This window comes from Equus asinus, chromosome 1 (assembly GCF_041296235.1).
Source record: "Equus asinus isolate D_3611 breed Donkey chromosome 1, EquAss-T2T_v2, whole genome shotgun sequence".
NCBI classification, from domain to species: domain Eukaryota; kingdom Metazoa; phylum Chordata; class Mammalia; order Perissodactyla; family Equidae; genus Equus; species Equus asinus.
In genome coordinates this window covers 109,097,589-109,123,129 of record NC_091790.1, presented here as the reverse complement: position 1 = coordinate 109,123,129, position 25,541 = coordinate 109,097,589, and the positions used below count along the sequence as shown (strand labels likewise).

General features: G+C 43.9%; 2 long non-coding RNA genes across 5 annotated transcripts in view; one reads left to right on the top strand and one right to left on the bottom strand.

Moving 5' to 3' along the window:
- Positions 1-20,536, bottom strand: part of LOC123285737 (uncharacterized) — a 150,342-nt gene extending 129,806 nt beyond the window's left edge. Inside the window, exon 1 of the long non-coding RNA XR_011502033.1 lies at positions 19,913-20,536. This is a non-coding gene — a long non-coding RNA (uncharacterized lncRNA). The remainder of the gene's footprint in view (positions 1-19,912) is intronic.
- On the top strand, positions 14,001-23,601 carry LOC123285741 (uncharacterized). Of its 4 annotated transcripts, none has more exons than XR_011502028.1 (4): positions 14,001-14,137; positions 20,781-20,868; positions 21,680-21,757; positions 22,809-23,601. It is a non-coding gene; the product is annotated as an uncharacterized lncRNA (long non-coding RNA). The 4 variants fall into 4 exon arrangements; XR_011502026.1 differs by having other exon boundaries at positions 22,836-23,593; XR_006527661.2 differs by having other exon boundaries at positions 22,839-23,589.
- The last annotated feature ends 1,940 nt before the right edge of the window (positions 23,602-25,541 follow it).

Below are 25,541 nucleotides of genomic sequence, written 5' to 3'. Positions count from 1 at the left end.
TAATAATCTGAGGAAGCACTGGATTTCAAATTTACAGGAGATCACGAAAGCCTTACACGGAGAACCGGGAAAGACAGAGTGGGTCATGAAAATCCATCCACGCGTTCCAAGTGGGTAGGTAATTGGCTACCAAGTATGAATGTAAAATGCTAACCGTCAAATTCCTACAAAGCAGCCAATTCTGTAAAAGAATTTCCTTCTTTTCAACAATGTGTTTATTCCATGTCTGTCCTGCCAATCTTTCCATTGTTCGTGATTTCATCTTTCCATTGCCGTTTTCCCGAGCTTCGGGCAAACCTCGTCACTTAACACATCCACTAAACGGGAGGGGGTTCAGCTGTTCATCTTTGTATTTCCTGAGGGACGCTAAAAGATCACGGGTGACACCCGTCACCGCAGTAACTTCAGTTTACAGCAGCACTCTGCTCTCATCAAGGGACAAGGGCACAGAGGTTTTTAAGGGCATTTTTAAAGCACGTTTTGACATGGACAGACCCTGACTTGCACAGGCCCAGATCAGGAATAGCCCTGTAAGGGGGAATGATCAGGTCGCCGCCTGCAGCCTCTGGCTTTCGTGTTCCTCATTCCTCTCGGTAACAGGGTTCCCTGGGGGGGAGCAGGCAGCTTCTATCGCTCAATGTTTTATAAAAGCAACAAAGGATCATTCACTCAACTGTGCTTGGGAATAAACCACGCTCAGTTCACTTAACCACCAAAGTATGCATCGACCTTTATACCCCATGTTTCAGCTGGTGACCAGATAAAACTGCAGAGTGATTCCACGTTTCCTAACACTCCTGGCCAAGTATGTCCTCCTCCTTTAGCAAGTCCATTTTCTTTTGTTGCCTCGTTCTGGGTGACCCTGTATTCATTCATTCATTCATCAAATATTTCCTGAGCACATTCTAGGTGTCGACACTGTTCTAGGCAAGAAAAGAAGTACCAACCAAAATCACGGAACTCGCATTTTACTGGGGTGACACAGAGAACAAGCTATAAACATGATGACTAAGCACATCGTACAGTTTGTCTGTAACACAGCAGGGCGAGGGGTCCGGGATGTGGGCCGGGTCTGGCACGTTAAGCGCCGTGCTCAGGGAGGCCTCACTGAGAAGCTGACGTGTGAGCAAAGATTTGAAGGTGATGAGGGAAGAAGATATAAGATTACTGGAGGAAAGAGACTTTCAGGCAGAGGGAGCGCCCGGGGCTGAGGCTGGGAGGCAGGGAGTGTTCTAGACGTGTTCAAGGAAGAGAAAGGAGACCAGAGCGGGAGGAGGGGAGAGGAGAGAAGAGAGGAGGAGGGACAGGTGGGAAGTCAAGGTGGTTCCCAGCTGGGCGCCCAAAGGACTTCAGCCTTTACTCTGAATGAAATGGAGAGCCATTGCAGGGACCGAGGACAGGAGGGACCTGATCCGGCAGAAGTGTCACAGATCACTCCAGCTTCTGCCGTGGAAACCGACTGCAGGGACCGGAGACCAGGCAGAGCCTGTGCCCATCGTCAGGGTGGTGGTGGTGTGGACCAGGGGCTCCGAGCGGGGCTGGTAAGAGGGAATGAAACTCGGGATTCTCTCTGAAGGGAGAGTCAACACAAGCCCCTGTGGGGCTGAAAGAGAGGATGATTCAGGCTGTTGGCCTGAGCAAGGGAAGGATGGGGAAGCAGGTGTGGGGCTGGCTCATGAGTTCGGTTTTGGATATGTCAAGCTGGGTCCTATTAGACATCCAAGTGGACAGATTAAGAGAGAAGACAGACATCAGCCTATAGTTCCAGGGAAAGGTCCAGGCTGGAGACACGAACTTGAGATTCGGATCGTACTTAAATTCATGAGACTGGCTGAGGGGACAGGAGGTCCAAAGGCCAAAGCCCTGGGCCTTCTAGGGGCTGGAAGGAGTGCATGTCCCAGCAAAGAAGACTGAGAGAAATGGACCAGTGAGCTCAGAGGGAAACAGTGCAGCATCCTGGAAGCCAAGGGAAGAAAGTTGTTTCCAGGAGCAGAGAGTGACCAACAGTGTCAAGTGTCACTCATAGATCATATAAAATGAAGGCTAAGATTGGCCATTAGACACCACAGTTTGAAGGTCTGTGGTAACCTTGACATGAGAACTTTGTGGGGAGGAGACAAAAACCTCCTCGGAAAGGATTGAACAGAATAGAACGAGAGGAATTGGAGAAAGTAGGTGTAGACAAGTCTAGAGGAACCGTGCTGTGAAGAGCAACAGCGACAGGAGAGCTGGGAGAGAGTTACTAGCAGATGTGGAGTCAAGAAGAGTTTTTCTATAGAATTAATAGCAGAGAAACATGAACATGTTTGTACGGTGATAGCAGCGAGCCAGTAGAGAGGAGAAAACGGATGACCTAGGAGAGAGTACATTTGCCAAGCAGCCTTGAGAGTCCACTCAGGGTTTATGTTCATGAGTCTAAAACGAGAAGAGGCCGCACGGTATCTTTCTCCAGCCACATCCGGCCGCACGGCTTCGAGCACTGTGTGGTGGAGAGCTGGATTTCGTCAGCGTTGTGGTTTAACCAAGAAAGTTCAGCAAAGTGAGGGTTGTAAGGGGATAGGCAAGGGAGCAATTTCAGTGAGCCACTGTGGTCTTGGAGCCGAGTAAGGAGGGAGGGGAAGCCATCAGGGGAGCAACCAGGTAAGATCGTAGGTCCTAGTGGAGGTGGAGGACCGCGGCAATGGGGTGTTATGGGTTAAATGTGCGTCCTCTCAGAGTCTCTGTGCTGGAGTCCTAGTATACTTCAGAATGTGACCTGATGTAGAAATAGGGTCACTGCAGACGTAATTAGTTACTTTAAGATGCGGTCCTATTGGAGTTTGGTGGGCCCCTAAATCCAGCATGATGCGGGTCTTTATAAAAATGGAAGATTTGGGCACAGATGCGCCCAGGGAGAATGCCACGTAAAGCTGAAGGCAGAGATTTGAGTGATGTGTCTATAAGCCAAGGGACACCGAAGATGGTCAGCAAACCACCAGGAACCAGGGGAGAGGTGTGGCACAGACCGTCCCTCAGATCCTCAGGTGTCAACACGCTGACGCCTTGACCTTGGACTTCCAATTGTGGAGAACGAATGTCTGTTGTTTATGCCCCCCAGTTTGTGGTACTTTGTCACAAAGCTCCAGCAAACGGGATGCTGGAGGGAGTGCGCTGGGAAGAGAGGAGGTGGGGGTCAGAGAGTGGGAGGCACTTGTTGTGATCATGGAGGGCAGGCAGCCATGGGTAATGACAGGGTCTGAACTGACCAAGGGAGTGACAAAAGGTGAAGGGTCAGGCTGTGAGAGGAGAGATAAACAGGACCTGAGAGATCAAGGGACTGGAGGGGCAATCCCCGTGTATATTCAAATTGCCTGGAATCAAGACCAGAATAGAACTGTGACGGCGAGACAGGAGCACTGAGAAACAGCCTCGAGACGACAGATGTCAGCAAAATGAGAGGAACACATGACGTAACCTGAGGTTCAGTGCAAGACATTCTAGGGAGGAGAGAGAATGATCCAGAAGTGGCAACGAGGAGCGAAAAGGAAATGCACCCCAGCTCCAGCCCCAGGGCACAAAAGTGTGGGGGAGAGAGCCACAGCCGCCACGTGACAGGGATGCTGGAGAAGAGGAGGGCAGCGGCCTCAGCAGATAGCCAGGTTTTCATCAGAGCAAGATGGCGGCAGGAACGTTCAGGGGCCAGGCTGAGGATATTGGGTTTCGCTAAGAAGGGACTGTGAGTTCCGGCAGGCCCAGGAGAGGGCAGGATTGGGGGAGGGTGGGAGGTGTCTTCCTCCATGTGCATGTCCAACGCTGATCCATATTGGACCAATTACCTCCTTTGTTCAAGGATGATTCATTAGCGGTAGTAAGTATTCAGTCTCCAGCTGTAATTACTCAAACACTGTATCTGGGAGATCTCTCATTGGCTCTGTCTTCCGGCTCTAGCTAATTCTGTTCCAGTCCCTGGTTATGACACAGCTTCAAGCAGTGGCGGAGCGTGGCTTTTTTCTGGGACTCACGGAAGTCACGATTCCTGCCCCTGCCTGTCTCTTCCCAGAAAGGCGTTCTTCTCTTGGCTGCAGTGAGATGGGGACGGGAGAGGGAGAGACCAAATTCCCAGCTGAGCATCTCCTGAGAGGCTCCCACCGTCTTTGACACAGCATCATCCTGGCATCCTCTGCTCTGGTTACTCTGACAGTCTCCCCAGCAGACATGCCTTCTCGCCTAAAAGCCCAGAGTCAACGCATTTCCCACCTGCTCCGGGTGGACCATGAGAGTGCAGTCTTTATTCCTAACAGTCCATTTACAATACCCTACAGCAATGTTACAAAAGCTGACGGTTGCATCCAGCTGAGGGTTCTTCATTTATTCATTCAACAAATATTTATGGAGTACCTCTAGCCAGAGGCAGCAACTCATTAAACACATAGTAAATAAACAAATTGATATGTACCACGAGATCCAGTAATGATAAGTAACAGGCAGAAAAAGCAGAGTAAGAGGATAGAAAATGCGTGCAGGGAGTGGTATGTTAGTATCAGTAAGTTTTCCTTTCTTTGTGTCTGCAAGATAAATCCCTAGCACATGGCAATGGATTCTAAGCGATTTCAAAGGATTTCATGTCGCTGGCTTGTTGTTCTTCTGGAACATGTGAGGCTGTAAAAGGTCTCCACAAGCGTAGCATCTTCAGCTTTGTCGATCTAGAAATCTGATTTTGTCCGTCCACCCAGGGAGGATCAGACCCTGGGCAGCTAGCCGTACAAAGGGAAATACCTTTATAAATCAGAACATTAATTTCTTGATCTATAATAGGAGCCATATCTGACTGGCCAGCCAGGCTCTGCTCTTCACTCGGGCAAGTCTTTATGGCAGGAAGTCTTCTTAGAAAAATACACTGTGCCATATTCAAATGTTAATCTACTATGACAATCCATAGGGACCTTCCTACGTGGAACTAAGTCTGAAATGTGTGATTTGATGAGCAGACTGTGGCTTTCTGTGATTAGAAAAGGGCTCCCTTCCTCCTGGTGGATGCAAGCCCATGTTAGAGCACTCAGCTTGATAAGGAAAAGGTGGGCTGGATTTCAGCCCCTACTCTTTCTTTAGGGTAGATGCTCTTATGCAGTGAACAACCTGAACAACTGTATGTAGCAGACCTAATGGAAGCAGAGAATTAAAACGAAAGTAACTGGGTATTTTAAGGAACATTTCCATTAAACTATGTGGTATGTCGTATGAAGAAGAGTGAATGTCAGGTAATGATGCCTTTACACCTTCCAGTGTGTGTGAACTATATAAAAAATAAATCAAAGTCTCCTTTGCTAACCCACTTATAAAATAATTGATCCGACTCTGAACATCTTTTTATTTTTACATGCAACGTTTGAAAATATATTAGTCATTCTAAAAAGTGTTCACAATTCCAACTCTATCTCACTCCAAGAAAAAGTTAGGGCAACTTGACTGATGCAGGAAAGGCTGGGATCCCAGACAGAATGAGGTTAGACAACCTGGGTTCCTCCTATCCTCAAAACAGCTGAAATCAGCCAGTTCCACGAAAACAGAATTCTGCCTGCCCCTCTGCGTCACGCACCCTTGGATGAGAGGCCAGCAGACAGGCTTGGAAAGGCTGCGCCAGTCCCGCCCTGCTCCTCCCTGGGCCCCTCAGAGCAGCCCCGTCTGGAGGTCACATTTCTTTCACCCAGGGCTTGGCTTGGAGGACAGTTTCTTGATCAGAAGAAATCGATTCTAAGACACCAATAATTTGAAAATATGGATCAGATCTGCCCCTACCATTTGTGGGACCGGAGGCAAGACTACAATGAAGACCCACATGCCATATGTCTACGCATTTAGAAGTTACAAAGCAAAGCTAACAAGCTGCGGTGTAAAATGTGCTCTGTTCCCCTACCTGATAACTATACCTTCAAGGGACCTGGAGCATAGGCACAGGAAGGCAGTGGTACCGGGAGACCAGCTCCTGGTCCACGGCCCACATGCCTGCTCGCCCCACAGCCAGCCCTCCATCTGGGGCCTCCTCTGGCCGCTAGCGGATGCTGCACCTCACACAGCCAAGTTCTGCCCACATCTCTGCAAACAGCTGCCCCATGGCCACCACTGACACCTGAGGCTGTCTCCAGCAGAGTAAACCCCGTGGAGGTCAGACCAGGGAAGAAACCCATGCAAAACTGGGGAGCCAGCTCAGTGCCATTTGGGCAGAATATTCCAGGAGGCCCGTACCCAGATCATGGTCTAAGATGCTGGTCCTAGGCTTCAGATTGGCATATCCTGGGAGCCCACAGATTCCCCGTCACATAGAGACAGACATGGCCAGAGCAGGGCCCTCAAACCACAGACCCCAAGGCAGGAACTCTCTCGTGGGGATCTAGCAGTGGTACTGTCCTTGATTACTTAATTTTATCTGAGCCACTTCAATTATCAGTCTAATCTTCTCAAACCACGGTTCAGAGGAAGCCTGTTAACACGTCAGTTCCTGGGCCACAACCTAGACCTATGAATCAGATTATTCAGATGGCATTTCCAGGAATGTACATTTTTAAATAATCCTCCTAAATAACTCTTTCACACCAAATCCATTAACTCTATCTCCAAAACCCTGGGCCCCTGAATGAACTGAGGAACTCCTCTCCGTTCTAGAGACAGTACCATCTAGATAACCCTGTTGGTCTTCCAGGAGCGAAGGCCAGACTTGTCAGCACGCTCTAAGATAAACACTGCTCACAGCGTGCTCTCCAGTTCCGAGAACACCATGACTTAATTCCTGGCAAGTTGCAATGTAATTGAGTAGGTTGCCGTTTCTTTATATCAGTTGCAGTTAGCCAACTTCCTGGGAACATCACGATCTTTTGATGAAGATCCTGGAAACAGCATGATTTCCCAATTGCAGTGGGCAATTATTTTTATTATTAAACTATGTACTTTTTCCAAATTGTGTAAATTTCAGGTCTACATTATTTTATATCAGTTTCTGTATAGACTGCATCGTGTCCACCACAGATAGTCTAGTTTTTATCTGTCACCATACATATTTGCCCATTAACCCCTTTCACCCTCCCCCAGCCCCTTCACCTCCGGTAACCACTGATCTGTTCTCTTTGTCCTTGTGTTTGTTTATCTTCCACACATGAGTGAAATCATATGTTTGTCTTTCTCTGACTGGCTTATTTCTCTTAACATAATACCCTCAGGTTCATCTATGTTGTAACAAGTGGTACAATTTTGTCTTTTTTTATGGCTATGTAATATCTCATTGTATAGGGAAAATTGGACAGCCATGTGCAAAAGAATAAAAGCAGACCATTATCTCACACCATACACAAAAATTAACTCAACACGGATTGAAGACTTGAATGTAAGACCTGAAACCATAAAACTCCTAGAAGAAAATATAGGCAGTATGCTCTTGGACATCAGTCTTAGCAGTATCTTTTTGAATACCATGTCTACTCAAGGACAGGAAACAAAAGAGAAGATAAACAAATGGGGCTACACCAGACTAAAAAGCTTCTGCAAAGCAAAGGAAACCAGGAACAAAATGAAAAGACAACCCACCAAGTGGGAGAAAATATTTACAAATCATATATCTGACAAATAAAAATGGCAAGTAATAGGATATATTGCGGTATATGAGGAAGGCATTTTGTGTAAACCTAATTCGGCCTGACCTTGTCTTTCCAAAAGGGCCTGACCGGGGCCCTTGAGCATTCATTGTATATCTGCTTTAGATATTCCCTATGGCAAGAGCAAAGGCACTTGAGATAAAGGTGCAACTTCCCTCCCCCTCCCAACGTTGGCATTTCTTTAAGGATTAAGCATCTTTCCTTAGGCTAGAAACTGATTGCAGCGCTCACCTGTGACCACCCAACTAAGACAATAGACTTGCCTCCTGCTACGCCCTCCAAGAGAGCAGATCCACTGCCTGCTGTGTCTATCAAGTGCTGTGCTGACAGGGCAATCTTGTGACTACTGTGGGAGGGACATTTCAATCATATGTGAAATGTCCTGTTTAGGGGTATATAACCACTCTGTATACCTCACTTCTTTGGTGCCCTTTCTTCCTTCGAGAAGAAAGGCCCCGGGCCATGGTCCTCAGATTTCAGCTCAGAATAAACTCACCCAAATTTTCATTTATAGATTGGTTATGGATTATTTTCGTCGACATATCCAACAAGGAGTTAATTTTCAAAATCTGTAAAGAACTCATACAACTCTACCACAAAAAAACAACCTGATCAAAAATTGGGCAGAAGATCTGAACAGACATTTTTCCAAAGAAGATATACAGATGGCCAACAGGCACATGAAAAGATGTTCAATATCACTAATTATTAGGGGAATGCAAATCAAAACTACCGTAAGATATCACCTCACACCCATCAGAATGGCTATAGTTAACAAGACGAGATAAGTGTTGGAGAGGATGTGGAGAGAAGAGAACCCTCAAACACTGCTGGTGGGAATGTGAACCGCAGCCACCGTGGAAAACAGTACGGAGATTTCTCAAAAAATTAAAAATAGAAATACCATATGACCCAGTTATCCCACTACTGGGTATCCAAAGAACATGAAATCAACAATTCAAAAAAATTTATGCACCCCTATGTTCACTGCAGCATTACTCACAACAGCCAAGACGTGGAAGCAACCCAAGCGCCCATCGCCCATCGATGGATGAGTGAATAAACTATGTGCTTTTTAATTCCTGTTACCCTTTCCTTTCAACCACCACTCAGCAGTCAGTGAGCACTTTCTGTATATATCGCCCTCAGGGTGGGATCATCCAGGCAGAACAAAAGCCATGGATGATGAACTACAAAGAAGACTTTGAAGAAGACTGCTAAATCTACATAGCAGAGCCCCGGGTCTGCAGGGCATGGCTTTCTATTGTAAGTGGTAGGTGTTTGAGAGAAGAAAAGAGGCTATCTCCTTTTTTTTTTTTTTTTGTCTTTTAAATACCAGAAGCTTAAATTTAAATATCTAGATCCAAAGCCCAAAGATTCAGAGAAGCTTATGCCATAAACCTTTGATGGGAGAAGAGTGTAAATGTAGACTAAAAATAGATAAAAACAATAAATGGGGGGAAAAATCATAGAGCATATGACTGGGATTCAGACACTGGTAAATCCTGGAGAAGTTCCCCAGCTCTCCATCCCCAGCACCAAGTTCTGAAGGGGATGTGGGAACAGCAAGTTAGCTAGCCAGACAGAAACCCCAGACAAGTTCATGGAAGCTCTACAGGAGAAAGGCCAGAGCCTGGCTTCCTAGTGAGATGCAAGCTTCCTGAGAGACTGCAAGCTTCACAGAGAAGCCCCATGTCCAACATGGCACCTGAGTGACAGGTGAACCATGGCCGAGGCAAACAGCCAAGCAGATGGGCCCCAGAGAGCCCCGCATACACCAGCAGGGCACGAGAAAAGGGACTAAGAAGCACTACCTACCCATAAAGGGCACTCGGACCAGAAGAGTTCCCTAACTGACAGAGGGGAACACCGTACATGAATGTGACAACCGAAGGCCATATTGGGGCCAAAGACATCACCAACCAAGCAGCAGGAAGAGGCGAGATGCCAAGACCCAGTGAGACAACTCAGTCCTCAGCAGAGACCAGCAGGGACAGAAAATACCTCAGCCCAAATTCACCTCATCCCACTCCACTTCCATGTTAGAGCTGGGGAGGAATGAAGAAGAACAGGAGGAGGGCATCTGAGTTTCAAACTTGAAGCAACCAAGTCACCTTACTAAGTTTCCATGATCTACCATTGGCAGATATTAGAACTAGAAAGCAAAGCCAAATTTCATTACAGAGAAATAAGATTACATTCTTGCACACTTGGGTTACGTAGTCTGACACGGTAACATAGGTAAAATATCAAACCTGTCATATAAGCAACAAATCCTTTGAACCTAGTCTGTTCTGTGTGTGGCTATTCCCAGACAAGAGTGCGTCCATTTTTACTAGCTTCCTTTTGAGAGGACTATTTTCTGACTCTCAGATTCCTGAATTCACATTTCGGGGGTATACACCATCTGAAACCCTATCTGAGGCCTGTCAGACCTCACACATCCTACACATTGTCCTCAAACATCTTGCAAGTACTCATCATCGCCATGTCAGGTTTGAGATTAGATTTTACCCTGCCTACAAGCTAATAAGGTAACCTGTTACTATTTCATGGAGGCCAGCAGAAGACACGAGGCTCCTGGGTCAAAGACGAAGGATTTTATTAATCACAGAACAGTAAGAAGCAAGAATGTCAGTATATTTGCCTTGGTTCTCATTGCCCTCAAAACCCACAGGGGCAACACGATGGGCCCACATGGATGACAAGCACGCAGTGGGTTTGTGTCACAAATGAGTTTGAAGAATACATATTTTTATAAGCAAACAGAAAGCAAGACTTACTGCCTGCAAACATGTTACCTGATCACTCAAGGTTACTAGCTGCATAAACAACTCTAGGAAATAGCCAAGATAAGAGTGGTCGGAGCCATGCAGACTAGTACACCCAGCATAATGTGTGGGAGTAGAAGAGGCCCAAAGAAGACCGTCTTTCCCAACATGCAGGTGAGTGACTCAGGCTACAAAATGGTTTAATGCCCAAGTGCCAAACTAGGAGCCTAAAGGACCTGAGCTCCATCCTATTCTGCCATTTCGTGGCCGCATGACATGGTCAAAACCTAGTCTTTCTTGGCCGTAGTGTTCTCATCTCTAAAGTGAGAGTAACAATGCAGATCTTGCCCATCACAAAGGGTTGTTACTAAGACCAAATGACCTACTTTATGTGAAATCACCTTATAAATTGTAAAGCACTGCACACATGTAAGGAATTGTTACAATTATTGCCAATCCATCATCTTCTTTAAAAATACCTCAAATGACACTGTTGATGCAAATAATCTGTAATCAATCTATAAATCAAAATTGGGGTGAGTTTATTATATGAGCCAGCTTTGAAGATTATAGCCTGGGAGTAACCTTCCCCAAGGAAGGAAACGCCAGGCAGAAGCGGGGTGTACGGCATGGTTATATACCATCTTGGAACGAGGAACATGCATTGAATACAACAGGAATATCCTGTTCACTAACATCATGAGATGCTTTGCTACCACAGCAGGTCAGTGGTCACAAGAAGGGCAAAGCAGGTCGGTGGTCAGCAGAACAGTGGTCACGAGATAAGCTCAATCGGTCAGACGTTAATCCTCAGTTTCTGGGAAGAAATGCTTATCTATAACGAAATGCTGATCCGGCGGGGAGGCAACAGCCCTATCTTTAAGGGCATCATTCTTCACTTTCGGACATCGTCAATGTACAATGCGTGCTGGACGGGCCACGTCAGACCTTTCTGGAAAAACAAGGTCTGGCTGAACTAGTTTTAAACCAAATGGCTTCCTCATATACCACAATATATTAACTTTCCTTATTACCTTTCATTTGTTCATCAACATCTACTTCACAGGCTTTGTGCAGAGAACTGCGGGATATAAGTGAAAAATACTCACTGACTTCCAATTTAAGATTATATTAACTTCCAGTTTTCTTCTGTGCTGTAAACTCCTTGAGGGATCTCCTTTTCATGTTCATCTTTGTGTCTCTGGCATCTAGCACAGTGCCAGGTACACAGTAATCAGGGTCTGATAACAGAGTCTTGTTCTCCAACATAATGAGACCCATCAGAAGAGAGAACCAACTTCATCATAAATTTGCATTGCCAAAGTTCATAAATAATGGATGAAGCCAGGGGCTGGCCCCGTGGCCGAGTGGTTAAGTTCGCGCGCTGCGCTGCAGGCGGCCCAGTGTTTCGTCGGTTCGAATCCTGGGCGCGGACATGGCACTGCTCGTCAGACCACGCTGAGGCAGCGTCCCACATGCCACAACTAGAGGAACCCGCAACGAAGAATACACAACTATGTACCGGGGGGCTTTGGGGAAAAAAAAGGAAAAAATAAATAAATAAAAAAATAAAATAAAAAAATAATGGATGAAGCCATGCCTCCACGGTGCTGGCCAAAAATTCATAACTTTGGGAACTGTGTGCAATTTTGCTGTTTTTTGTTATTATTTCTCCAGCTCTACCTTTCTGCATAAGAGCTCAGATCAACAGCACACCCTAGTTTGACCTTCGCTATGCTCTACAAGTTTCTGTCCACTTTTTCCCCATGAAGTCCATTATCATCAACTCTTAAAATCGTAAAGATTTGACACATTATATCAGTGGTCTTCGAACTTTTCTCTCATACTTTCTAAAAGAATTTTGAAAAGCTAGGTATCCCCTTGCACATTTTCAAGTAGACACACAAAATTTTTCATCATAAATTTGAATAGCTTCAAAATATGTACTTTCTAGCATTTTGTAAATATTGATTTTTAAATAAAACATATCATACTTTGTATCCAATGGATTCTAAATGCCAAAGCAATTTGATACCCATTCTGACTCATTTAAAAATCCACAGACAAGCTATTTTTTGACAACTGGAAAATTTATATCATTCGTTTTTCTCCTTTATCTCATATCTCCCCAAAATAATCTTATTAACGTAATATATTTTTATATTGGAAAGATTTTATCTGATTACCCTATTAACTTCTCTACAATAACAAAAATAATCATGTATAGATTGAAATTTAAACATCATGACTTTATATGACCATGAGATTCTAAGCATTTTTAAAGTTTTCAAGATTGACTTGTCACTACAATGACTTTTAGTACACAATTGACCAAAGCAACATAAATGTATAACATATTTTGAGAAATAATTATAAAACATAGCAAGTAAAGTTTATTGGAAAATTAATCTAAAAGAATAAATGGATCTTTTTTACTAAGTTCATGTATCCTTGGTTGTTACATACTGTTAGAATAAGACAGGATTCAGCATCAATTCTACTCTTACTTTTCATTTTATAGACACAAGCCCTGAGGAAACTTGTTCAATCAAACAAGTAATGAGAATGTTAAGCATTTTCTTATGGAAATGTCACTCTATTATTTGAATGCCTTCTTAATTACAAGTCACAAAGTACATAGTCATCTATTATAAAAAAAATATTTTAATCATCTATCTGTTGACAACTTGGTTAGGTCCTTCTTTAATGTTATTAAAAGCAAAGAATTAGAAACCACTTAATTTACAAAAAAAAAATTGTCACCCAGTCATTAGAGTTCTTCACGTTCTCAGTTTCTAGGAAGTATGACTCAAAAAGAAAGGTTAACTAAGACTGATCACATGACTACTGATTAGTCTGTCCATATCTCACCTGGAGGCATCTTGCTTACGGAGCTAAAATAGATGAAACTGGGGTTAAAAACAAAACGGTAAATTGCGCATTTAGGACTTTTCTTCTTGACTATGAACAGAGACTTATATATTAATGTCATATTTCACTTTTTAAGGACATCTCAAAATATGTAGCAAAGACAGACACAGACGCCAAGGATATTTATTTGCATATTAGCGGTCTCTTCCCAAAGTTGGTTAAAGTCAATTATGTTTATATAATTCTACATTTCACAGAATTGGAATCAGTATACCAACATCTGAAAGGGAGAAATTAACACTTACTAAATCAAGCTGCTTTTCTAAAGTTTGGGCCATTTTATACTGGATTTGCAATTTGGGAAAATTTTGATTTGCTTTTGAACCTAAATATATGTCCTGCTTTTAAAAGTATAGTTTAAATACTTTATGTAAATTGACAGCAAGAGAAAGAACTCAGTCACTAATAAGTACAGACTTATAAAAAAGTCCATTAAGAATTGCTGAGTACATTTTTTAGAATGTAATCTGCAATGTGTTTCTGTTAAGTTACTTAAACCTAATGCCATGGACTGAATTGGCCCCCCAACATGGCTAGGTTGAAGCCCCAGCCCCCCACTGAGACTCTGTTTGGAGACAGGACCTGTGAGGAGGTGATAAATGTTAAATGAGGTCATAAGGGTAGGGCCCTAATCCAATAGGGCTGGTGCCCTTATAAAAAAAGGAAGAGACACCAGTCCTCTCTCTCGCCACCATGTGAGGACAGCAAGAAGGTAGCCACCTGCAAGCCAGGAAGAGGGTCCTCATTAGAACTCAATCTCATTAGAACTCAACCACGTGGGCACCCTAACCTTGGACATCTGCCTCCAGAATGGTGAGAAAATAAATCTCTTTGTTTAAGCCACCCCATCAATGGTATTTTGCTTCGGCAGCCCCAGCTGACTAATTCACCTAAAAAGTACACGGTAGGATCTAATAAATGAGCAGAAAAGTGGCTGATGAGTGACAGTGACCAGGAGACTTGTACCTTCATAAAACATGAGTATGGATTTCATATTTTGCTAACTTTTAGCAAAAGTTAATGGAAATGTTTCTCCTATGAATTTGAATAAATATTCAACAAACCACAAAACTCTAACTTACCTCTGGTGTACAGTTCTCATTAGAAAATATAACATTGATACGTTGGAAAAAATTGTGGGTCTTTTTACCTTGAAATCATGCAAATTATACCACCGAGACTAGACTAAAATGTAGACAACTGAGAGTATCACTGAGCTCATCCTCATTACTGAGATGATGAAATTGCAGAGAAAGTGTGGTTCACAGCAGACTGGCATTTCCCAACATGTCTCTTACAAATCTTGACTATTTCAACATAGACAGATCGCTGAAGTCCAGAAACCTATCACGAGTTTGTCATCTGGATGGATAACAAACTGCCATCCTCGATATTTCCAAGAAATGTTCTTTTTACTCTGTTCTCAAGGGTTTCTGTCCTCCGGGACAATGCCTTCTTTGCCAGTAGTGAATTCCATAAAAACCTCTAAATATGTATCAGCACACCCATTTAAGGTATCGTCTCAGTTCAGGCGGCTATAACAAATTACCGTAGACTGTGTAGCTTAAACCAGAAACACTTATGTCTCATAGTTCCGGAGGCCAGCAAGTCCAAGATCAAGGTGCAGGAAGGTCTGGTGTCTAATGAGGGCCCTCTTCCCAGTTTCCCAGATGGCTGTCTTCTTGAATCCTCACATGACAGAGAACAGAACGAGAGGGAGAGCGAGCTCTGGTGTCTCTTCTTATAAGGGCGCTAATCCCATTCATGAGGGCTCTATCCTCATGACCTAATTATCTCCCAAAGGCCCCACCTCCAAATACCATCACATTGGGGGTTAAGATGTCAACATACGAATTTTGGGGGGGACGTAAACATAACAGGTATGCTTTACTCTTAACAGAAAAAGCATTAGGCAGGGAAGGCAGGATGCCCCGCACCTTTGGTTCATGGTGCCATTTTGATTAAAGGAGGCTCCCAAACATCTCCAGTATGGTTTGCATTGGATGAGAAATTGGTCTCTCCCTTGTAAGGCAGAAGAAGGGAGACTGTGAAAGGGAAGGTGGAAAGGAGAGGCAGCCCAATGCGGGTGCGTCTGCAAGCAGAGGCACATAGAGGGTGTGTGTATACCTATATATGCAGAATCTGGAAACTGACTTCCTTAAAATTATCTGAATCTGTACGCCTCTTGAAATGCCTTCATGTACTGCCAAAGCTATGCAAACCCCAATTTGAATTAAATATTCCTGCTATTGCTAATAAGGATCATTGCAATGTACTAAGGGCCTACTTTAAACTGAGTATTGTGTTAGGTTCTTCAAATCTCTCAGCTCACTTAAACCGTGTTTCTCATGCCATCGCCATTATTAACCCTATTTTACAAATGAAGAAATTGGGATTCAGAGAAGATAAGCAATTGCCCAGAATCTCACACCTGGGAAGAGCCAAAGCCAAACTCAGTCCTAGCTCCATCCGACTCCAGAGTCTGTGCTTTGTGATAGTTCTACGTGGTCTTGATTGACAGCGGCTTAATGTATCTTGATGTATTGGGAGAATTTGTACTCCCAAAAACATGGTTCTCTATTGGTGGATTTTCAGGATTACGTGGCAGGCCTTTGAGATACATATATTTCTCTTCTCCCGATGCACGTTACTCTACTTCTTAATCTTAATGAGGTGGCAATGGGGAAATCAAATATGAATAGCAAATAAGCACTCAAATTAAGAAAACTTGAAATTATTCTAAGGTTTTTACTTGGCCCACTCTTAGAAATTCTCTCTTCATGTTTTTCATACTTAATTTAGGGACTTTGTGTTCACTGGACCTTTTTCCCCCTAAACATCCCCCCAAAGGATTAAGTCTTTAACTCTCAATGTTTGGTCTAAACCTGTGAATGCATCTAAAAGTCCCTTTATTGATTAACCACATAGTTAAAAATTAAAGGTAATAAAGACCATAATGACCGTAATAGCAAACTCTAAAGAATACTGTACTGTTTTCTGCAAATAATAGACAAATTTACCGTACTTTAAAAAAACAGTCCCGTCTTCAACCTATTCCACACATGTACACACACAATTTTCAGTGGAACTGTGAGTAAAGTAAATCTACATTTGCATTTCATAATGGAGCCTGAACTAATATTCATCTGTTTATTCTTTAAAACAAATTAAAATTTGCTTCCTCAGGTAGAGTTGGGGCCCCATTTTTTCAGGCATAGAGAGATCTGGGAACAGCAAGGGGACAAGCCAGGTCAGTCTCCTGCATGACAGGATTTGGAGAGGAGAGCAAGTTTACTGACTGAGACTACAAACAGTCTACAGCAGTGGCGGAGACGAAAGGGCACCTCCGGTGAAGTGGCCGCGCCGCACCGCTGGGACACTGCTAAATAAGGCGGAGAGGGAACCGAAAAATCTAAGGAATGTAGAAAATCCAAATCTAAGGAAAAATCGAAAGCGAGGGAGTAGGAAAGAGAGAGTGTGCTAGTTCTTAAGGGTATACTCCATAAAAAGAATGAACAAAGAGATATGTATATTTGGTCCACAATGAAATAACAACAATGGCATATAATTGTGTTTGGCTTAAAGAATTTTCACGTAAATTTATTCTTCACGAAAGCCCCTGGAGTCTGCGGGGCAGATGCTATTTTCATAATGTGGCAGAAACAGAAACCCAAGCACAGAGACTGGGTGAATTGCCCAGGGTGCCTCAGCTGCTTCCTGGCAGAGTAATGACCAGACGGACCCCAGTCCCAGGGAGTCCCAGCTCTATCTAGTAATCTGGGGCACTCACCGCTTCTTCTGTCCTCCTTTCTTCTAATGTCTAGTGTTTGTAACAGCTTCTCCCTGTCATTTCCGGAAACGCCCTTCTCCATCTACTCAACCTCTTATGTTTACATCTTCCTCATACCTTCATTTTCAGCAAAGATAGAGGCCATAAGAAAGACCCATGTCTGAACACTCTGCCAGTGGTACCAAGGGCTGGCAGCCCAGAAGTGCCCCCAGGAGAGGCTGAGAATTTACGTGACCCCCACATCAAGCCATACCTATGAACTCTGTCTATGCCCTTTTTTGTCTACTGCTAGATTATTATACTTGTACAGAAATAGTGGCCATTTACTAGAGGCTGATAAACTAAAACAATGACTTTGCTTTATTAAATCTCAACAAGAATATGAAAAATGCATTTGAGTATGTATACAGTCCTAAACAATGGACTGTGGCTTCCATTGAATGGATTCAAATGCCTTGTTATTTTGATCTGATGTAAATCTTGCCATTTCTGAATAAAGACACATATTTATAAGCATATACAACTGGACAAAAATTGAGCAGACATTTAAGTTAAAAATTTCAAGTAAGTTAAGTTAACCTCTCCACTTCTTTGTATACACAAGGATTTTTTTTCCACATGAACTCCCTACTTGGTCATATCTTCCCTGTAACCACTCAACTTTTAAACCCATGTCAGATTTCAATAATAATAATAGGTGACATTTCTTTGAGCACTGTTCTAAGTGCTCTGTTTGTATTATCTCATTAAACTTTCACAACAACCCTATACCGCAAGTACTCTCATTAATCCCATTTTACAGATGCAGAACTAAAACACAGAGAGGTTATGAGACTTCCCCAAGGCAGCACAGGTATTTGAATCCAAGCAGTCTGGCTCCAGAGGCCACCTTCTCAACCATTGCGCTCAGCTGTCTTTGACATTGCATGCTTATAAATTTTTTCTTACTAGTTTCATCACTATAATCCAGCTACATGGTCACCGACATACCTACCATATCTTCAACCTCTTTGACTTTAAAAGTTGAACAAATTAACTTATAACCAATTATGGCCTTAAATTTAAGACACAAAATGATAAAACTTTCAGAAAATAAACAGGAGAACATCTTCAGGATTAGGTGAAGAATTTTTAGATTTGACACCAAAAGCATGATCCATTAAAGGAAAACTTGATAAATTGAACTTAATCAAAATGTAAAACTTTTGCTCTGCAAAAAGACCCTGTTAAGAAGGTACAGAGATAAATTGTAGGCTGGGAGGAAATATTTGCAAATGGTATATTTGATAAAGGACTTGTATCTCAAATATATAAAGAACTCAAAACTCAACAGTAAGAAACCAATAATCCAATTCAATCCAATTAGAAAATGCACAAAAGACAAGAACAAATATTTCACTGAAGAGAATATACAGAGAGAACACATGTATGTGAAAAGATGCGCAACCTCTTGGCCATTAGGGAAATGCAAATCAAAACCTCAGTGAGGCATCACTATACACATATCAGAATGGCTAATGTTAAAAATAGTGATAACACCAAATGCTGGCGAGGATGCAGGGAAAATGGATCATTTACCCATTGCTGATGGGAACGTAAAATGGTAGAGCTACTTTGGACAATAATTTGCCAAGTTGTTATAATCCTAAACACATAATTACCATATAACCCAACCACTGCACTTTTGCCTTTATCTCAAAGAAATGAAAACTCATGTTCAAACAAAAACCCGTATAAAAATATTCATAACAGCTTTCTTCCTAATAGCCAAAAACTGGAAACCATCCAAATATCCTTGAGCCGGTGAACGGTTAAACAAACTGTGGCACACCCATACAATGGAATAATCCTGCTCAGCAATAAAACGAAACAAACTATCGACACACACAACAATTTGGACGGATCTCAAGTGAATTATGCTGAGTGAAAAAAAGCCAGTCTCAAAAGATTACATATTGTTTGATTCTAATTATACAACATTCTTGAAATAACAAAATTATAGATATGGACACCAGGGTTAGGGAATGGGGGGGTGGAGGTGTCTATAAAAGGAGAGCAAGACAGGGCTTTGTGGTGATGGAACAGTTCTATGTCTTGATTGTGGTTGGGGTTACATGAATTTACACCTGGAATAAAGTTGCACAGAGCTATACACACACACAGAGACACACAAACACACACACACACATTTGAGTACACGCAACACCGGGGAAATCTGGATAAGCTCTGTGGATTGTACCAGTACCGATTTTCTGGTATTGATATCACACTACCGTTATGCAAGATGTTGTCACCGGGGGAAAGGGAGTGAAGTGCATGCAACCTCCCCTAGGCATTCTTTTTTACAACTTCCTGGGAATCCATAATTATTTCAAAATAAATCATTTTTAAAAAAAATTTGGTCAGGCTCAAGACCTTAACCCTGTGGCACGCCGCTTACCTCATTCCAGATAGAAAAATGCCATAATCAACACTATCTGAATAAAGCTATTTCTACCAGCTGTAAACTAATCTAATGGTATGATCAAGTCTTCATTTCGACATCTTAACCAACAAAGGTCAAGGGGAACTCTAACTGCTTTTCTGAAATTAAGCTAGATTATGTCCACAGCCTTCCCCCAACCTACAAGTCTAGAGACCCTTTCAGTGCGATACTGGCAAGACCAGTGCTCAAGAAGGCCATGTTGGGGCCTGGCAATGACTCCTTTTCCAAGTGCTCACAAACCACATTTAGTAATTCTTGAATTTGATCTGGGATTAATAAAAAGCTAGAGTCAGGTTTCCTGACTTCCCCTTACCTATTAGTTGGTCTTACTTTCATTCATTCATTCATGCACTTATTAAATGTCCATCCTGTATGCGCTGCTGCTCCTGCGTGGGCCCTTTGGCCTTTCTCCTAGCCCTTGGCTTCAGCTTTCTGTGGAAACAGGGACGGGAGCAACTAATCCAGCTCAAAGGGAGCAGGCATCTTCACGATGGGGCATTAAGCTGGTTTGCCAAGATCTTTTTCTCCCTCCTCCGGAAAATTGAGTGGAGAAGCCCTCTTCATCAAGTCAGCAATTTTCCTGCCAAGCAAATTCTTGCCAGTCATTGAAAGATCCACTCTGGTATGTTTGACTATTTCCCAAGAAATCTAATCTCACTCCTCTAACCCAACAACAAAAGCCAACTCTTCCTCCCCTTCATCATTTTTCTTCCAAAATCAACTGAAAAGAAAAAATAAACGAAAACTCTATCTACACCCTAAAAATCCTCTATTTTCTGTTCAGAACACCGACGACAGAGATAAAACTCCAACTTCTCCTTAAAGTCCTGGAATTTCGTATCAGAAATGGATGTCAGAGGCCAGCCTCCTCACCTAGAGAAGAAGAAGAAACAGACTCAGAAAGGCAGTGCCATGCACCGAGAGTCAGGCAGCGGAGAGAAGGCAGGCTTCCCGCTCCCAGCCAATGCCCCCTCCACTCTGCCATATTTGCCACATCTTTTCTTGGTGCTATTTCTTGTTATTACATCTTAGCATAGCTGCAGGAAGAGGGGTCATCACTATGGGCTGTATCAGATCCTCCCCAACGCTCCCGTGTCCCAAAGGACCAGGATGGGCTCCTTGAAGGTAATGACATCTGAGCGTCCATCTTATTCCTTTTTTTTTTTTTTTAATGCTTTCAGGATCTGAGTCCCAAGTCAACATTTACAAAGTCCCTACTGCCTGAAGGAGGGCATGAGAAGGGAAGCCCACCTACTCTCCATGCCCCAGGTAAGATCAGACACCGCCTCCCATGTTCTCCTCCCCGTCCCCTTTGGCAGGAACGAAGAGTAGACTATTCATGGTTCTGCAAACAGCCCACCCTACCAACTCGCCACCCCTCACACTCCATACCACTGCCTTCCGTGAGACCATCAGGGCCAACCTCACCATAGTCTTAACCCTGTTTATGTCACTACAAGAAGCCCAGGGCTCCAGGTCAGCTCTTGGCCCCCGTACGGCTCTATGAGCAGTGAAGCAAACATCTCCCCAAATACACACACGCACACAATCCCTAGCACCCTTCCCGCCCTATTTTCTTACTTATTTGTGATCATCTGACAAACCTCATGCTTTATTTACTTGCTTTTCTGTCCCTCTCCCCTAGAATCAAAGCTCTATAAGGAATCTCTGTGTGTTTTGTTCATTGCTCTATCCCTAGGGTCGGCCCCTTGTAGGAGCTCAAAGAATATTTATTAAATAACTAAATGTTTAGAACCATTTTTTAAAGTCTGGAAACAGATAAGGCAAGGACCAAAGGATGTCCTAGAAGTTTGAGAGAAGAGCAGAGATCATTTGTGGCAACCAGAAAACTTGAAGAGACAAAGGCTGGAGTCCTAAGGATTTCCAGAGGTGGCATCCAGCATGTGAAGGGACTGTGAACAGGGGCATATTCACACTGCATGCAGGGCCAGGCATAAGTAAATTGTGTCCTTTTTGAAACAGGAAATAGAAATAAATTGGCACCGACTATGTACCAAGCACTGTGTCATTAATTTATCACAAGAACTACACACAGTGGTATTGCTATCCCCATATACAGATGGAAAAACTGAGGCAGAGAGGAGCCAAGTAGCTGCCTGAGATCTGCAATTAGCAAGTGGTGGAGCCAGTTTCAAATGTAAGTCTCAGTGTCCAAAATCCACACCCCTTCCTCTCTCTGAGCCAGCCTGCCCTCCCCACCCAGACATCAGGGCGCCCTCCAAGACCCCTGGCCTCAGTCCCTCAAGGCTTCTTCTCCAAGCCCCAGACGTCCAACAGGATCTGGATGTGGTTCCAGACACGCGTTCATGAGTGTCATCAGGCTGACACGTGGGTGCTGTCTTCCTCTCTCTCTTTTCTTTTCCCAGCCTTATTGAGGTATAATTGATAAATAAAATTATATATATTTAAAGTGCACAACCCAAAGTGATGATTTGATATACGTATACTCTATCAAATCTTTACCACAATCAAGTTAATGAACACAACCCTCACTTCCATAGTTACCCTTTTGCATGTGTGTGGTGCGAATGCTTAAGATCTACCCTCAGCAAATTTCAAGAATGCAATACAGTATTTTGAACTCTAGTCACCACGCTGTCCACTAGGTTCCCAGAACTTATTCATCTTATAACTGAGAGTCTGTGCCCTTGAACCAACATTTCCCCATTTCCCCACCCCCAGCAACCACCCTTCCACTCCCTGTTTCAACGAGTCTGACTTTTTGTTTAGATCCCATATATAAGTGATACCATGCAGTCTTTCTCCTTCTCTGTCTGGCTCATCTCAGCATCTGCCTTCCAAGTGTATCCATGTTGTTGTCGCAAACGGCAGGATTTCCTTCACTTTTATGGCTGAATAATATTCTATCGTATATACATATACCAAATGAAAAAAAGTGTAGAACTCACTAGAAAGTACTTTGAATGACTACATTATTAACTAAAGAAAAAGTACAGTGAGAAAGGGTTGGCAAGGGGCTGGTTAGAAAATAACCTACTAGCATTTTAATTGGATAGAATCACTACAACGAAGAAATCTAAAATCTAATGCAGACCTTCAGATTTAGTAGAAGAGGGAAATGAAAGCTTAAAACTAGGAGAGTTGGAAGAAAGATACATCTTAAAGACGAATGCAATGAGGAAGCCATGTTTCTCTCTGCTTCTGCTCATAAAAAATACGCCTTACAGGTATTCGTTATTTTCCCACCTGCCCAGTAGGTGTCAGTATAAGACAACGTTCCCAGAACTGACCAAGTCTTGAATCAGAAACCAAAAATAGAGAGGATCAAGCTATAAAACAGAGAAGACGTAATAAAGACGGGGCGCGGAAATACCACGTGAGCCCATAAATGCCATTGTTTAAAGAGAGCGCTGACCTCAACAAATTTCCTCCCGGGTGAGATGACGGAGCTGGACGAGGGGCCTCGGACGACCCCGCCCGGCTCTCGCATTCCTCGTCAATTCAGCAGGAATTCCTGGAGCATCTCCCAGTGGGACCCAGCACTGTTGTTCAAGTTAGTTGCTGTTAACCAGTACAGTAACCATGAACACCTCCAGGGAACAGAGCAATGTTCGGCCTGGCGTACCCGCTTTGAAAAAACAGACACTATCCTTGTTTCCCAGAGATTTGCAGCATGAAAATAGAAATCCTGTAATCCACAGTCATAAGGATGATAGATATCATCAAACGGATTACAAAAGTGAATCAAGGAGAAAGAGGGGAATCAAAGGGCGTATGAGTGGTCTGTGGAAAGTGTGGAGACAGTCAGGGTGAGCTTCCTGGAGGAGCTGGCCTTTGAGCTGTGATGGAAGAGAAGAGAGCCACAAAATCAGGGCTCCTCCCTAGCTCCCCATTTCTTCTCCACATTGTTTTCCTCCTATAAATACAAATGCCCTAAACTCTGATAAAGCGTAAGTAATAAAGAGAAAGAAAATAAACATGAATTATTATTAAAATTCACTATATAAAGCTACTATTGATACTTTAAAGGGAAAACAGGGGGGAAAATATATCTGTTGAGTACCTAACACACACATACATTATGTCATACAATCCTTACCAAAATCCTGAGATGCAAGTAGTAGTATTCTCATTTTTAAATAAAGGATCCAAGGCTCACCAAAGTTATATAACTTGCCCCAGATTATGATATCTAACATTTATGAGTGATTACTCTGTGCCAGCTATTAAACTGGTACACTCACCATGATCCTATGAAGAAGTTACCATTATTCCCATTTTGCAGATAAGGAAATTGAGTCTTACAGGAAATAGGTCATGGTTTCCCCAAAGTCACAGCGTTCCTAAGTAGTTGATCTGAAATTCATACTCATTTGTGGCAGGTTGCGCTCTCCGGAAAGCAGCCTCCGAAAGGGAATTAAGGCTTTGGGTGTTTATTAGGGAATGCCCTTAGGATTAGCACCTGTGGAAGGAAGGGACGGGAGGCAGGACTGGGAAGCCCGTCTGAGTTGTCTGGCACTGGGCCGAATAGCTGGGCTTTTATGCACTTGCCTCAGTCGGTCATTGGATGTGGACATGGCCCCCCCGGGGGAGACGGCCCTCTGCAGCTGATGGAGGCCTCGAAGGCCTGACAGTTGACAAGCACCTGCTGACAGCACTCCCAGAACTGGGACCACCAGTCCTTCCTGGGAGGGACATCTGGGCAGCACACCTCCACGTCCACCGCACCGTGTCTATATCTTACTCCCAGCGCATCATGCTTTTCTGCTGCGCCATGATGGTGGGGGCCAGAAGGAGGCGGTTGTCTTTAAAGCAGTTGTAATTGTGGGTTGCAGAGTGCTGAGCTCAGGTGCCAGGCTTCACAGGCAAATGCGCACCAAGCTCTCATCCCTCATAGGCCTCAAATAGCATCAGCTAGAAATGGAGAAAGGGGAGGAGGCTGCCAGCACAGAGTCAGCAGTAGGGTCAGTCATTAAGTGCTTGTTGTTCAACTGACCGACAGCTTACAGGTGGCCTGGTCAGGGGGGTACCAACCCATTGCAGACCCAAGTGTTGGCCCAGGCGCTTCAGCAATCCAGTAACATCTGGTCTCCTGCTGCATGCCACCCCCCACCCCGGAGGCCACTGAGATGGCAGCCCCACCTGGTTGCCAAGTGCTAGCCTGGCAGCACCGCCCACCCCGCCCCACCGCAGGTGTGGGGAGCCTTGAGTGTGCTGTTTTCCATCTGGGAAAGCAGTCATCTTGTGGGATCTCAAGTGGTGAGAAAAGCAAAATTCCAGCCCAAATGGCAACAAGTTCTCCCACTTCTGCTTGAATTCAGAGAACAGCTGACTTGACAGAAGGCAGAAAGCCGGTGAGTTTAGCTTACTCGGCAACAAATGAGCACAACGCCAAACCAGCTTTCCACGTGAAATTCTTCTTGAATGTTAAGCTGCTTGTGCATGGAAGAGCGGCCTGAGAGATGGCAGGATGGCCATGCAGAAGAGGAAACACGTGGCCTGGTTGGTCTGCAGCGCGTGTCCATCAAAAACCTCAGAGCAGTCATCGCCTCCTGGTGCCAAAGCCGCTGGCCCCCAACCCACTTCGTTGCCTTGGACCAGCCTTTCCTCACCCCTGGGACGCCACCTCCCCTTTGCCACAGCTAGCAAAACCCAGCTTAGTCCTCGGTCCAAATTCTCCTCCATGGGACTGTCCATCCCCATCCTCCAGTCAAAAGTAATTTCTTCTCTAATCCATTTGGCACCTACCACAAAGCAGCGGGAGTTCGAACACTTTTAATTGTGCATAAGAATCACCCGATGGGTTTGATTAAAAGCCAGCTAGACCCCTTGGCTCTGGGCCCCAGACACTCTGATTCAGCAGGAAGGGAGGGAACGGAGAATCCCCATTTTCATAATCAGCCCTGACATTCCTGATGCGCGTAGTCTGCAAAGCATGCTCTGAGAAGTACCAGCGTCGT